Raw genomic sequence first — 14,014 nt, forward strand, 5'->3', positions numbered from 1 at the left:
AGAACAAAAAGACCTGACTTTGTTCTTGATACTTTTATGTTTCCCAAAAATGTTCCTACGGTGAAGAAGGCAGGCAAAACCTTCCCTAATATAACAATACTGTTGAGGAATCTCTTCTCCACTTCCTCTCTCTTTCTTATTTATCAATCACTTTATTATGCTTCATTGTCTGACTTATTATATCTGGGATGGATGGGCTGTGCTCTCCACCCACTCCCTCTGTTTTTGCTGATTGAAGGACTAGGCCTAGTGTGAGCCCAGCTACTGCAATCGTCTGTTCAGAGTCAGACATAACATTGTGTACAGCCTGTCTGTCCTTCTCAACTGTTACAGCCTCTAGGGGGTTATAGCTAAAAGCAGCAGACAAATATCTGCAATGTGACACTAAGGACAAGTATTCCATGAGTCACTAAGGACGAAGCTAGTCTATTTGATGAGTTGTCCCTAAAGAAGGGAATGGGCAATGGCCGCTCTCAGGTATTTGCAGTTGGAAAAAGGAACGTTGATTATTTTCAGGACAAACATTTAGCTCTGCAGTCCATCTCACAAAAAAACACAGAGTGCAATTTAGACTATGCTGTCTATTTGAATAACAAATAATGAATATAAATGCCTCCTCCAATTAGAAACACCCCTGAATATGTAATTGATGATTTATTGACTAGCAGACCAACATCATTTATCCTTTGCCACAAAATAAATGAAATATTCTGCAGGAAGGGATGTTCGATAGGCGAGCGGTTCACAGAAGAAGAAAAACCATTTGTTATCCAGTCGTGGAAGATGCATGAGGCCAGACATTCCTACACATGGTAAACACTTGACTGTCATTATGACACTCATCATGATTTGTGTCCCCTTGAATAGGTTTTCATATAATTATCAATTAGATGTCTATCATGTACGTCCTGCCACCGTGAGATATTATTTCCAGCAAATAAATGGGACAGTGGGTTAACTGGCTGACACTCCTTTTGATACTCAGCTATGCTGCGAGTGCAGTGTGTCTGCGTGTATAAAGAGCCTTAAGATAAATCTGGCCATGCGTTTGGGAGTGAGTGTTCATTTATCAGTGCCTGGCAGTTCCCAGGTGCATGGAGTCGGGCGACGCTGCTTTGACTGGCGTGGGCCAGGTGCAGGCATGCAGCGACTCACTCACTCAATCCTCTTCACAAATCAGAAAACACATCTTACTCTTTGTCAAAAAGGCGGCGACCTGTCTGGCTGTCTCGCTGTCTGAATACAGAGCTACAGAGGGACGTGACAAGTTTCCAGTCTAATCTAGGGATATATCTTTAATACTGAGGAAGAAGCAGCCATCTGGACAGAAAGAGAATTTCCAATCATTTGATATTTCCCAGTATTATAATCCATGGAAATTGTTTTTAGTGTACGGTGTACATATTAGGACGCTCTTAGTAGGAGTTGGGTCAGCAGGAGTTGTGTCATTAGGAGTTGTGTCATCTGAACTTGTGTCAGTTATAGTTGAGTCAGCAGGAGTTTTTTTTTGTATTATTATTTTGTATAGTCATTTAAAATATGAGCATGATTCTAGAATATTAGAATAATAACATGTACATCAATCAATCAATCAATGAATCTATCTACAGTTGAAGTCGGAAGTTTACATACACTTAGGTTGGAGTCATTAAAATTCATTTTTCAACCAATCCACAAATGTCTTGATAACAAACTATAGTTTTGGCAAGTCGGTTAGGATATCTACTTTGTGCATGACACAAGTAATTTTTCCAACAATTGTTTACAGACAGATTATTTCACTTATAATTCATTGTATCACAATTCCAGTGGGTCAGAAGTTTACATACACTAAGTTGACTGTGCCTTTAAACAGCTTGCAAAATTCCAGAAAATGATGTCATGGCTTTAGAAGCTTCTGACATCATTTGAGTCAATTGGAGGTGTACCTGTGGATGTATTTCAAGGCCTACCTTCAAACTCAGTGCCTCTTTGCTTGACATCATGGGAAAATCAAAAGAAATCAGCCAAGAAAAATCATTGTAGACCTCCACAAGTCTGGTTCATCCTTGGGAGCAATTTCCAAACGCCTGAAGGTACCATGTTCATCTGTACAAACAATAGTACGCAAGTATAAACACCATGGGACCACGCAGCCATCATACCGCTCAGGAAGGAGACGCATTCTGTCTCCTAGAGATGAACGTACTTTGGTGCGAAAAGTGCAAATCAATCCCAGAACAACAGCAAAGGAACTTGTGAAGATGCAGGAGGAAACGGTTACAAAAGTATCTATATCCACAGTAAAACAAGTCCTATATCGGCATAACCTGAAAGGCCGCTCAGCATGGAAGAAGCCACTGCTCCAAAACCGCCATAAAAAAGCCAGACTACGGTTTGCAACTGCACATGGGGACAAAGATCATACTTTTTGAAGAAATGTACTCTGGTCTATTGAAAAAAAAATAGAACTGTTTGACCATATTGACAATCGTTATGTTTGGAGGAAAAAGGGGGTGGCTTGCAAGCCGAAGAACACCATCCCAACCGTGAAGCACGGCGGTGGCAGCATCATGGTGTGGGGGTGCTTTGCTGCAGGAGGGACTGGTGCACTTCACAAAATAGATGGCATCATGAGCAAGGAAAATTATGTGGATATATTGAAGCAACATCTCAAGACATCAGTCAGGAAGTTAAAGCTTGGTCGCAAATGGGTCTTCCAAATGGACAATGACCCCAAGCATACTTCCAAAGTTGTGGCAAAATGGCTTAAGGACAACAAAGTCAAGGTATTGGAGTGGCCATCACAAAGCCCTGACCTCAATCCTATAGAACATTTGTGGGCAGAACTGAAAAAGTGTGTGCGAGCAAGGAGGCCTACAAACCTGACTCAGTTACACCAGCTCTGTCAGGAGGAATGTGCCAAAATTCACCCAACTTATTGTGGGAAGCTTATGGAAGGCTACCCGAAACGTTTGACCCAAGTTAAACAATTTAAAGGTCATGTTACCAAATACTGTGTGTATGTAAACTTCTGACCCACTGGGAATGTGATGAAAGAAATAAAAGCTCAAATAAATCACTCTCTCTGCTATTATTCTGACATTTCACATTCTTAAAATAAAGTGGTGATCCTAACTGACCTAAGACAGGGAATTTTTATTAGGATTAAATGTCAGGAATTGTGAAAAACTGAGTTTAAATGTATTTGGCTAAGGTGTATGTAAACTTCTGACTTCAACTGTATCTTCAGCAGGGCCACGTTCTGTAGCCAAACGTTGTCGAACATTGCAGCTAGATCATACGAATAGAGCCAACATGATTCCATATTCTACATGTCACAAAGGGGTGTTTGTTCTTCATAGCATATTCGAGATCAGAGAACCACTGGTTCGAGCCCAGTATCGGGACAGGGACAGTACTGGTAGTAGCTCATTGACACAGAGGTTACATGTACAGTGAGGAAAAAAAGTATTTGATCCCCTGCTTATTTTGTACGTTTGCCCACTGACAAAGACATGATCAGTCTATAATTTTAATGGTAGTTTTATTTGAACAGTGAGAGACAGAATAATAACAAAAAAATCCAGAAAAACGCATGTCAAAAATGTTATAAATTGATTTGCATTTTAATGAGGGAAATACGTATTTGACACCTCTGCAAAACATGACTTAGTACTTGGTGGCAAAACCTTTGTTGGCAATCACAGAGGTCAGACGTTTCTTGTAGTTGGCCACCAGGTTTGCTTACATCTCAGGAGGGATTTTGTCCCACTCCACTTTGCAGATCTTCTCCAAGTCATTAAGGTTTCGAGCCTGACGTTTGGCAACTCGAACCTTCAGCTCCCTCCACAGATTTTCTATGGGATTAAGGTCTGGAGACTGGCTAGGCCACTCCAGGACCTTAATGTGCTTCTTCTTGAGCCATTTGACGGTACATGGCCCCATCCATTGTCCCTTTGATGCGGTGAAGTTGTCCTGTCCCCTTAGCAGAAAAACACCCCCAAGGCAGCATTCCTCATAGGCAGCATTCCTCCTCCTCCTCCAAACACGGCGAGTTGAGTTGATGCCAAATAGCTCGATTTTGGTATCATCTGACCACAACACTTTCACCCAGTTCTCCTCTGAATCATTCAGATGTTCATTGGCAAACTTCAGACGGGCCTGTATATGTGCTTTCTTGAGCAGGGGGACCTTGCGGGCGCTGCAGGATTTCAGTCCTTCACGGCGTAGTGTGCTACCAATTGTTTTCTTGGTGACTATGGTCCCAGCTGCCTTGAGATCATTGACAAGATCCTCCTGTGTAGTTCTGGGCTGATTCCTCACCGTTCTCATGATCATTGCAACTCCACGAGGTGAGATCTTGCATGGAGCCCCAGGCCGAGGGAGATTGACAGTTATTTTGTGTTTCTTCCATTTGCGAATAATCGCACCAACTGTTGTCACCTTCTCACCAAGCTGCTTGGCGATGGTCTTGTAGCCCATTCCAGCCTTGTGTAGGTTTACAATCTTGTCCCTGACATCCTTGGAGAGCTCTTTGGTCTTGGCCATGGTGGAGAGTTTGGAATCTGATTGATTGATTGATTGCTTCTGTGGACAGGTGTCTTTTATACAGGTAACAAACTGAGATTAGGAGCACTCCCTTTAAGAGTGTGCTCCTAATCTCAGCTTGTTACCTGTATAAAAGACACCTGGGAGCCAGAAATCTTTCTGATTGAGAGGGGGTCAAATACTTATTTCCCTCATTAAAATGCAAATCAATTTATAACATTTTTGACATGCGTTTTTCTGGATATTGTTAGTTGTTATTCTGTCTCTCACTGTTCAAATAAACCTGCCATTAAAATTATAGACTGATCATTTCTTTGTCAGTGGGCAAACGTACAAAATCAGCAGGGGATCAAATACTTTTTTCCCTCACTGTATATATATATACAGTACCAGTCAAAAGTTTGGACACACCTACTCATTCAAGGGTTTTTCTTTATTTTTACTATTTCCTACATTGTAGAATAATAATGAAGACATCAAAACTATGAAACAACACATACGGAATCATGTAGTAACAAAAAAGTGTTAAACAAATATGTTTTATATTTGAGATTCTTCAAATAGCCATCATTTGCCTTGAAGACAGCTTTGCACACTCTTGGCATTCTCTCAACCAGCTTGATGAGGTAGTCACCTGGAATGCATTTAAATTAACAGGTGTGCCTAGTTAAAGTTAATTTGTGGAATTTATTTAATGCGTTTGAACCAATCAGTTGTGTTGTGACAAGGTAGGTGGGGTATACAGAAGATAGCCCTATTTGGTAAAAGACCAAGTCCATATTATGGCAAGAACAGCTCAAATAAGCAAAGCGAAACCACAGTCCATCATTACTTTAAGACATGAAGGTCAGTCAATACGGAACATTTCAAGAACGTTGAACATTTCGTCAAGTGCAGTTGCAAAAACAATCAAGCGCTATGATGAAACCGGCTCTCATGAGGACCGCCTGTCACGACTTCCTCCGAAGCTGCCTCCCCTCCTTGTTCGGGCAGGCTTCGGCGTTCGTCGTCACCGGCCTTCTAGCCACTGCCGCTCCACATCTCATCATTCCATTTGTCTTGTCTTGTCAATTACACACACCTGGTTCATATTCCCCTCATTAGTACATGTATAAGTGTTCCCTCTGCCCCCTTGTCCTTCTGGGTGATTGTTTCATGTGAGATGAATGTAGCTCGGTGGAGCTACCTGTACTTTGTATTGCCGGGGTATATTTTCCCTGTGTGCCTGTATTTGTTCCAGTGCGCCTGTTTTGCGCACTGGACTGTTGACGCTATCCAGCGTAACTGTGTACTACGGAATAATTTACCCTCCTGCGCCTGACTCCTACAAATCACACTCTCACACCGCCACAGATAATGGAAGACCCAGAGTTACCTCTGCTGCAGATGATATGTTCATTAGAACCAGCCTCCAAAATTGCAACCCAAATAAATGCTTCACAGAGTTCAAGTCACAGACACATCTCAACATCAACTGTTCAGATGGGAATCAGGCCTTCATGGTCGAATTGCTGCAAAGAAACCACTACTAAAGGACACCAATAAGAAGAAGAGACCTGCTTGGGCCAAGAAACACGAGCAATGGACATTAGACCGGTGGAAATGTGTCCTTTGGTCTGGAGTCCAAATTGAGGATTTTTGGTTCCAACTGCCGTGTCTTTGTGAGACGCGGTGTGGGTGAACGGATGATCTCCGTATGTGTATTTCCCACCGTAAAGCATGGAGGAGGAGGTGTTATGGTGTGGGGGTGCTTTGCTGGCGTTGTGTGGGCGAGCGGTTTGCTGATGTCAACGTTGTGAACAGAGTGCCTCATGGTGGCGGTGGGGCTATGGTATGGGTAGGCATAAGCTACGGACAATGAACACAATTGCATTTTATCTATGGCAATTTGAATGTACAGAAAAACTGTGACGAGATTCTGAGGCCCATTGTTAGGCCCATTTTTTTAAAGGTATCTTTGACCAACAGATTGATATCTGTCATGTGAAATCCATAGATTAAGGCCTAATGAATTTATTTCAATTGACTGATTTCCTCATATGAACTGTAACAGTAAAATCTTTGAAATTGTTGCATATTTTTGTTCAGTATATGAATGACAACATTTGCATGAATTAATCATTACACAAATATGAATACACAAAAAAAACACATAGACACACACCTGCTCTTGTGTTTGTTCAACACTGCCTGGGTGGTGGTCAGGCAGCTGTGGACCTCAACCACTGTCACGGAGGTTCTCTGCAACGTCAAAGACGTTGCTGAGGTGCGTGAGGAAGTCGTGCATGAAGCAGCTGGTCCATACCACAGCCACATATTTTGCTGTACTGTGGAAGCTGTGAGCCTTACTCTGCTGCACCGGATTATCCCCCTCAGCATCTGGTGACTGAATCTTAAACAAACAAACAAATATACAAACAAATAATTACTATGACTGTACAAAAGGCTGTGAAGTATTTGTAGTTAATCATATCAGTAATGGTAGTTCATCATATCAGAGCTGTAGCTCCGCCCACCGGTGAAGTGGAGCAGAGCATGCTGGGAGATCTCCAGCTTAGAGAAGAAGATCAGCTCGAGAGAAGTCATGTGAGAGATGGTTTCAGCCATCCTTGTGTTTTCCCACCAGTTAGCGTTCATTGTGTTAGCCAAGGCCAGTGTGTGTCCTTGTTGATATGTAAGTACATATTTCATATCTTTCAGGTGTTTATGTCTGAAGATGCACTCTTACGATAATGTCATATTTATGGTTATGCTAATTAGTAGTTTCTACTGCGAGCTAGCTAGCTCTGGTTTGGTTGTTATATCATTTCGGACATTTAACCCTGTATTTGTAGAGGATAATGTCCCCCAGTGTGTTGTTTATATGCCCTGTAATTGTATAGGTGTATGGTACATCATTATATGGGTATTACATTGTATTTCACTGTTTAGAGGTATTCAAGTTCATTGTGCAGTTGTAGCCTTGTACTGAAGATGATGTCGCTATGCCTTGTAGTACACGTGTGGCGGCACCCCTTTGATCTCAATTAGTGCAGTCACAGTCACGTTGAATTGCACTGTATGGTCCTGTATAGCATTAAGTCATCATAGTCATGTTATAGTCATACATATTGCTTATAAGAGATGTGAATTGGAGATTGTATTCTGTCATTCACTATTGTATCTTTATTTCTCTCTTTACTTGCAGACCACACACACACACAAACACACACTTTGGTTGAAGCAAGTTGCCAGACCACTAAGTGCCTTAGCCCATCCATACTACATACAATGTGCTGTGCTGTTCCGTGCCTGTGCATATTCAGCGTTATTAAACCACCTCAACTGGAATCTTACCTGTCTGTCATCTGTGCCCTTACCAGCTCACGGGAGGGAACACATAAAGTAAAACCTAAAGAATATACAGTCCACCAAGTCCTCACTTATAATGACATTTTATATTTTCAGGTTAAATGACACATTTCAATAAACTGAATTTAACTCAAACAAACTAACCTACACTACCTATAACCTATTACCTGCTCTAGGTGAAGTCCCCTGTACCCTGTGCCTCATATTCTTGTTGGGATGAGCGGCCTCAGACCCAACACCCTGAAGCTGTTTTTGAGGTTGGCCCTGTTCAAAAGTCTCTTGTGATATACATAGAGGCCAGACCGGAAATCCTCTACCTGTTTGTATGTGCTGCTGCTCTTGATTGTATCTTTGTATGCTAGCTCAAAGCAATGGGCCATGCAGTGGATGCCTAGCATGTAGAATATGTTGCCACGCAGCCTGCTCACTAACCCTGTTTTGGACCCCATCGTCACGGATGCTCCGTCAGTTGCAACAGCATCAAGCTTCTCCTGCAAATCATCCTCCTGTGCTATGCTGTTGTTCTCTTCTTGACTGCCTGCTCCACATACTGCCCTCATCATGCTATGTATTGCCTCAGTGACGGTCTCTGCATCTGCCTTCTCAATTGCCTGAATTCCCATGAACTGGACATCAACTTTACCTTCCTGGCACAGTCTCACACACACCAGCTCTTCTTCCATCCCTGCACTCTCTGTAGACCCATCTGACATGATTGCCAGGTACTTTGCAATATAAATGTTATCTTTGAACTGTGTTCTAGCCACCTCAGCTACTGTATGTAGAACACTCTTGCCTGTTTGTGATTTCTGTAAGAATGTCCTACCTACAGACCCTTCTGTTCATACACCCTAAAACATACTGTAGTTAGAATGGCAATTGTACGTTTCCTCAATTGTACCTCCCTCACACACTTTGGAGACACTTTCATATATAGCTAGTTTTCATATTTTATTGATCTGTTTAGCTAGCTAGCTATCTAGCTATAACATTACTGAGCTACACTATAGCTAGGTAGCCTAGCTAGATAGCACTCACTGTTAACAAGTCCAGTCAAATCTAGCTACAAGCTAATATAATTTAGCCATGTTTTATTGGCCTTGAAAGAGTTACACAACTTGTAACTTCTTACTCGCACATCCAAACATAGTTGGTGAATGGTCTTCCCTTTTTCCCGATCGTGTGGACATTTCTGAATAGGATTTTCGTCCTTACAAACTGGGCTGATTGCATGGATGAGATGGCTTTCATTGCTACGCTCTCCTCTGGGTGACTAGTCTTGGCCCGTTCTGTTGCATGACATCGTAGGTGACACTTCGATAACTAGTGGTCTGAATGGCTTCAAGCTTCAGGTTTTTGGTACCCATCATAAATTAATTGGTCTGACATTTGTCCAATGAGTGCAGACGGCAGTGTGAACAGTACATTTGCTCGTCTTTGGCATCATACACAAGCCACCCGCACCATTCCCGTGCGCCACTTTTAATAGTTTATTTATTTATTTGCTTCTATTTCATTTTCTTTGTATTTGGTTGATGTTGTTGCTGCGGCTGGCCTTTAAACACCAGCAATGTGCCGCCACATTTCTGCAAACGTTATGAGGACTAACAAGCTAGCAAGCAAACTAAACACATTCACCTCAGCCAACACACATGCGCCTCAGCCAACACACACTACCCTTGGTTCGCGCTGACAGATTTTGAGTCAACCCTCTCGCCACGCCCCTCTGCCTCAGCTAACTAGTTTCAGAGAAGGAGGCCCATTCGGTTAGACCAACCAGAGACCAACCAGGCGATGCACTCATGACATGCGTTGTTGAATGTCCAATCAGAGAGAGAATCTGAAAACTCAACAGATTCATGGGAGTTGAAAAGTGTGAGTATTTCGGAAGTTTTGGTAAACAATACTATCATGTTTTGGGAGGTATTTACGGAATGATATTTTTAGCTAATGTTGGCTACCTGCCACCGTGGCTGGTAGGTTTGGCAAATCTATGCGCCAAAGCAAAACATTTCCTGCATTTGGCGGGTGATGGGTGTTAATTTCCAAACCTGATTGGATGATTACCAAGTCTTTAGGGTATCCATAACTAGAACAACAGAAGGCTCCGATTGGCAATCAATGGAAAAGGGGAGGAGTGACCTTACTAAACCTTTAGAGCTACAGTGGAAAACCTGGCAGAGAGCAGTGTTAGTGTGGATGGAAATGGTGTTAATTGTTTCCTTGAGACCCCATATTGAGTCAACAGATCATGGTAAACCCGATAATGGTGTACAAACACACACATAAACAGTATTTGAACTGTCGGCTACTTTACATAAAATCCACTGCATTAAACAAACGATTTGTGTGGAAAATAATGAATACACATTATTGTTGGAGAGTGTTCCGTCTCTCACTGAACAACAGAACAAAACAGACTGCCCTATTTTAGACTGCCCTCTCTCTCTCTCTCTCTCTCGCTCTGCCTCTCCCTCTCTCTCTGAATGCCAGACAGATTTTTTCTAAAGAGCAAGGTTTCCTTCTGTCTATTTTACCCCATATTATTTTCTAGGTTATTGACTCTGCTTCCTCTCTATCATTCTGTCTCTCTCTTAGTCTCCCAAAGGAACTTCTGCTTCTATCGTCTTGTATATGAAAAACATGCAATACATTTTTTTTGTGATGGATGTATAGAGAAAAACCCTGAAAAATCTCCAGAGACAAGATAAGAAAGGAAAATCGAAGGTAGAGCTAAAAATATCTCAAATGTATATTTTTTCAGTTTATGTTTTGGCCCTTGATCTTCTCCCACAAAGCGTCAGTTGAAGACTCAACCCAAAGACAAACATTCAACTCTCTCTTCCTGAATCAAGACTCTTTGCACTAGCAAAACGTATCACCTCTCCAGGCATGAGCTTTAAAGGTGTTTGAATTATCACCAAGTCATTTTGTCACGATCGTTATTAGATGAGACGTACCAAGGCGCAGCGTGATAAGCGTACATCTTTAATTAGAACTTAACACACGAACAAAACCAAAACAACAAACAAACGATACGTGAAGTCCTGAGGTTACACACACCAAACCTTTACGGATCAAGATCCCACAAACTAACTGGTGCCTACAGGCTGCCTAAGTATGGTCCCCAATCAGAGACAACGAGCTACAGCTGCCTCTGATTGGGAACCACCCTGGCCAACATAGATCTAAACGATCTAGAACAAAAAACATAGAAAACTAAACATAGAAAAATCCACACCCTGGCTCAACATTTAAGAGTCCCCAGAGCCAGGGCGTGACACATTTTGGGTAACAAAGCATTCTCAAGTCATTGGGGTAACAACAAATAAGCTGAAAATAAAAAAGATCTCTCTCCCTCTTTCTCTCTTATTAGTGTAGTACTGTGTAGTATTAGTGTAGTACTGTGTAGTATTAGTGTAGTACTTTGCTTTCCCTCTTTTGATCTTTAATCAATGTTTGCTTTTGCATCAGCATGAATAATGTATGATTTAGGACACTAGCTTAAAGCCGCTCTGTAAATATTCAGTGGTTCGTTCCGTTAGCTGGCCATAATCTCCACCCGGCACACCCAGAAGAGGACTGGCCACCTCTCAGAGCCTGGTTCCTCTCTAGGTTTCTTCCCAGGTTCCTGCCTTTCTAGGGAGTTTTTCCTAGCCACCGTGCTTCTGGGGCGGCAGGTAGCTTAGTGGTTAAGAGCGTTGTGCCAGTAACCGAAAGGTCGCTGGTTCTAATCCCCGAGCCAACTAGGTGAAAAATCTGTCGATGTGCCCTTGAGCAAGGCACTTAACCCTAATTGCTCCTGTAAGTCGCTCTGGATAAGAGTGTCTGCTTAATAATGTAAATGTACATCTGCATTGCTTTCTGTTTGGGGTTTTAGGCTGGGTTTCTGTATAGCACTTTGTGACATCTGCTGATGTAAAAAGGGCTTTATAAATACATTTTATTGATTGATTGATTGAGTCGGTCCCTCCCTTTGCGGCTATAACAGCCTACACTCTTCTGGGAAAGCTTTCCACTAGATGTTGGAACATTGCTGGGGGGACTTGCTTCCGTTCAGCCTCAAGAGCATTAGTGAGGTCAGGCACTGATGTTGGGCGATTAGGTCTGGCTCGCAGTTGGCGTTCCAATTCAGGCCAGTCAAGTTCTTCCACACTGATCTTGACAAATCATTTCTGTATGGACCTCGCTTTGTGCATGGGGGCATTGTCATGCTGAAACAGGAAAGGGCCATCCCCAAACTGTGCCACAAAGTTGGAAGCACAGAATCTTCTAGAATGTCATTGTATGCTTTACCGTTAAGATTTCCTTTCACTGGAACTAAGGGGTCTAGCCTGAACCATAAAAAACAGCCCCAGACCATTATGTCTGCTCCACCAAACTTTACAGTTGGCATTATGCATTCGGGCAGGTAGCATTCTCCTGGCATCCGCCAAACCCAGATTCGTCAGTCGGCCTGCCAGATGGTGAAGCGTGATTCATCGCTCCAGAGTCCAATGGTGGCGAGCTTTACACCACTCCAGCCGACGCTTCAGCTCTCGGTGGTCCCATTCTGTGAGCTTGTGTGGCCTACCACTTCGCGGCTGAGCCATTGTTGCTCCTAGACGTTTCCACTTCACAATAACAGCACTTACAGTTGACCAGGACAGAATAAATGTAACCACACCTTTGTTTTATCACAAACGATATAGCAACCTCTGTCCATTTAAGTCCACAAAGTATATTGCATGTACAGTAACAGACCGTCACATGACCTACAGCATGATCAAGAAAGTTAATGTTTCCGACATTTTCGGACCACTAAACAACTATTGATTTAGAACCACAGAGAGTTACCGCAAGTCGCAAAGAAAACAGGAGCTGCCTCCACTATTCCAGCACCATTTCAACTTCAACATTTCAACATTATCAAATCACCTTTACTTAGTCTAATACAGTGACAACTAAAAGATACCAAAAACTATTTAGTCCAATCAATGTAAGCTAAATATGATGTGGCTGTCCATGGTTCTGATTTCTGTGTGTGTGTATGTGTGTGTGTGCGTGCGGGTTCGTGCAAGTAGAAAACATGTTGACTCACCCTACTTGTAGAGAAACAGCAATGCCATCCTCCTCTCTTTCATGTTCACGAAACGGTCTATCACTCTGTCATACAGTACACGCCCTTATTTTTTGTTGTCCTAGGCTACCTGGCTAAAATGCTTGCTCGCTAGCCTAACTTAACATTAGCCTTCTACATCTAGCTACATATTGAACTTCCATCCTCTCAGGCCAGGGGTACAACAATGTATGAATTAATGGTTGGATCAAAATCGCCGTTATAATCATTGGCCAGTATGAAGAATTAAGTAAAACCACAAGTCCAAATCCCTATCTCCATCCATGGCTAATTTAGGAAAGGGCCAATTTTAGCTAGCTAGCTAGCTAGCCACCGAAGGACAACAACACAACGAAATGCAACAATTCAATGGGATTTGATAGGAGTGATGCCAAAATCCAAGCTGGCTTCCCTTGACACCTTTTTTTGGTGCGCCAGGACCATTCACAGTTGAGCAAATTTGTTATACTTTTTTATCAAAGGCCAAATGCTCGCTGGCTTCCCTTTCCTTCAATGTTACGGGGGGCAGCACTGTCATACTTGTTTGGACCAGACAGCATCAGATAGATGGCCTACACGTAGAGAGACAGAGGGGTGCTGTTTTACTCGCTCTGATCATTTTACTGTGAGATACATTCAGCCTCTCGTGAATTGAGGGGAAATTATGGCACACAGAGAGACAAAATATACATTATTTTATGTTTTATTAATTTAAATGTTTTTGGGAATCCTGGCTTCCCTTGGCATCTATGAATACACACCACTGCATTTTGGTAGTAGTGAAGGAGTAACTAGCTAGCTACCTACGACAGAGTCCATGGACTGCAGTGGCTAAGCTCAAACTTCATCTGACTGAGTTCTACTACGGAAAAGCCAGAGACAGCGAGACACCTTGATGAGACAGTGCTGCCTGCCTGCCTTCCTCCAGACTTTCTCTTCCCGCTTAACCACCTTCCTCAGATGACCACTCAAGCCATTAACTTTCTTTGACTCTCAATCTCATGATGTTGTGATGTTGTTTAAAAATAAAAAACG

Source organism: Coregonus clupeaformis, chromosome 25 (genome assembly GCF_020615455.1).
Source record: "Coregonus clupeaformis isolate EN_2021a chromosome 25, ASM2061545v1, whole genome shotgun sequence".
NCBI lineage: Eukaryota > Metazoa > Chordata > Actinopteri > Salmoniformes > Salmonidae > Coregonus > Coregonus clupeaformis.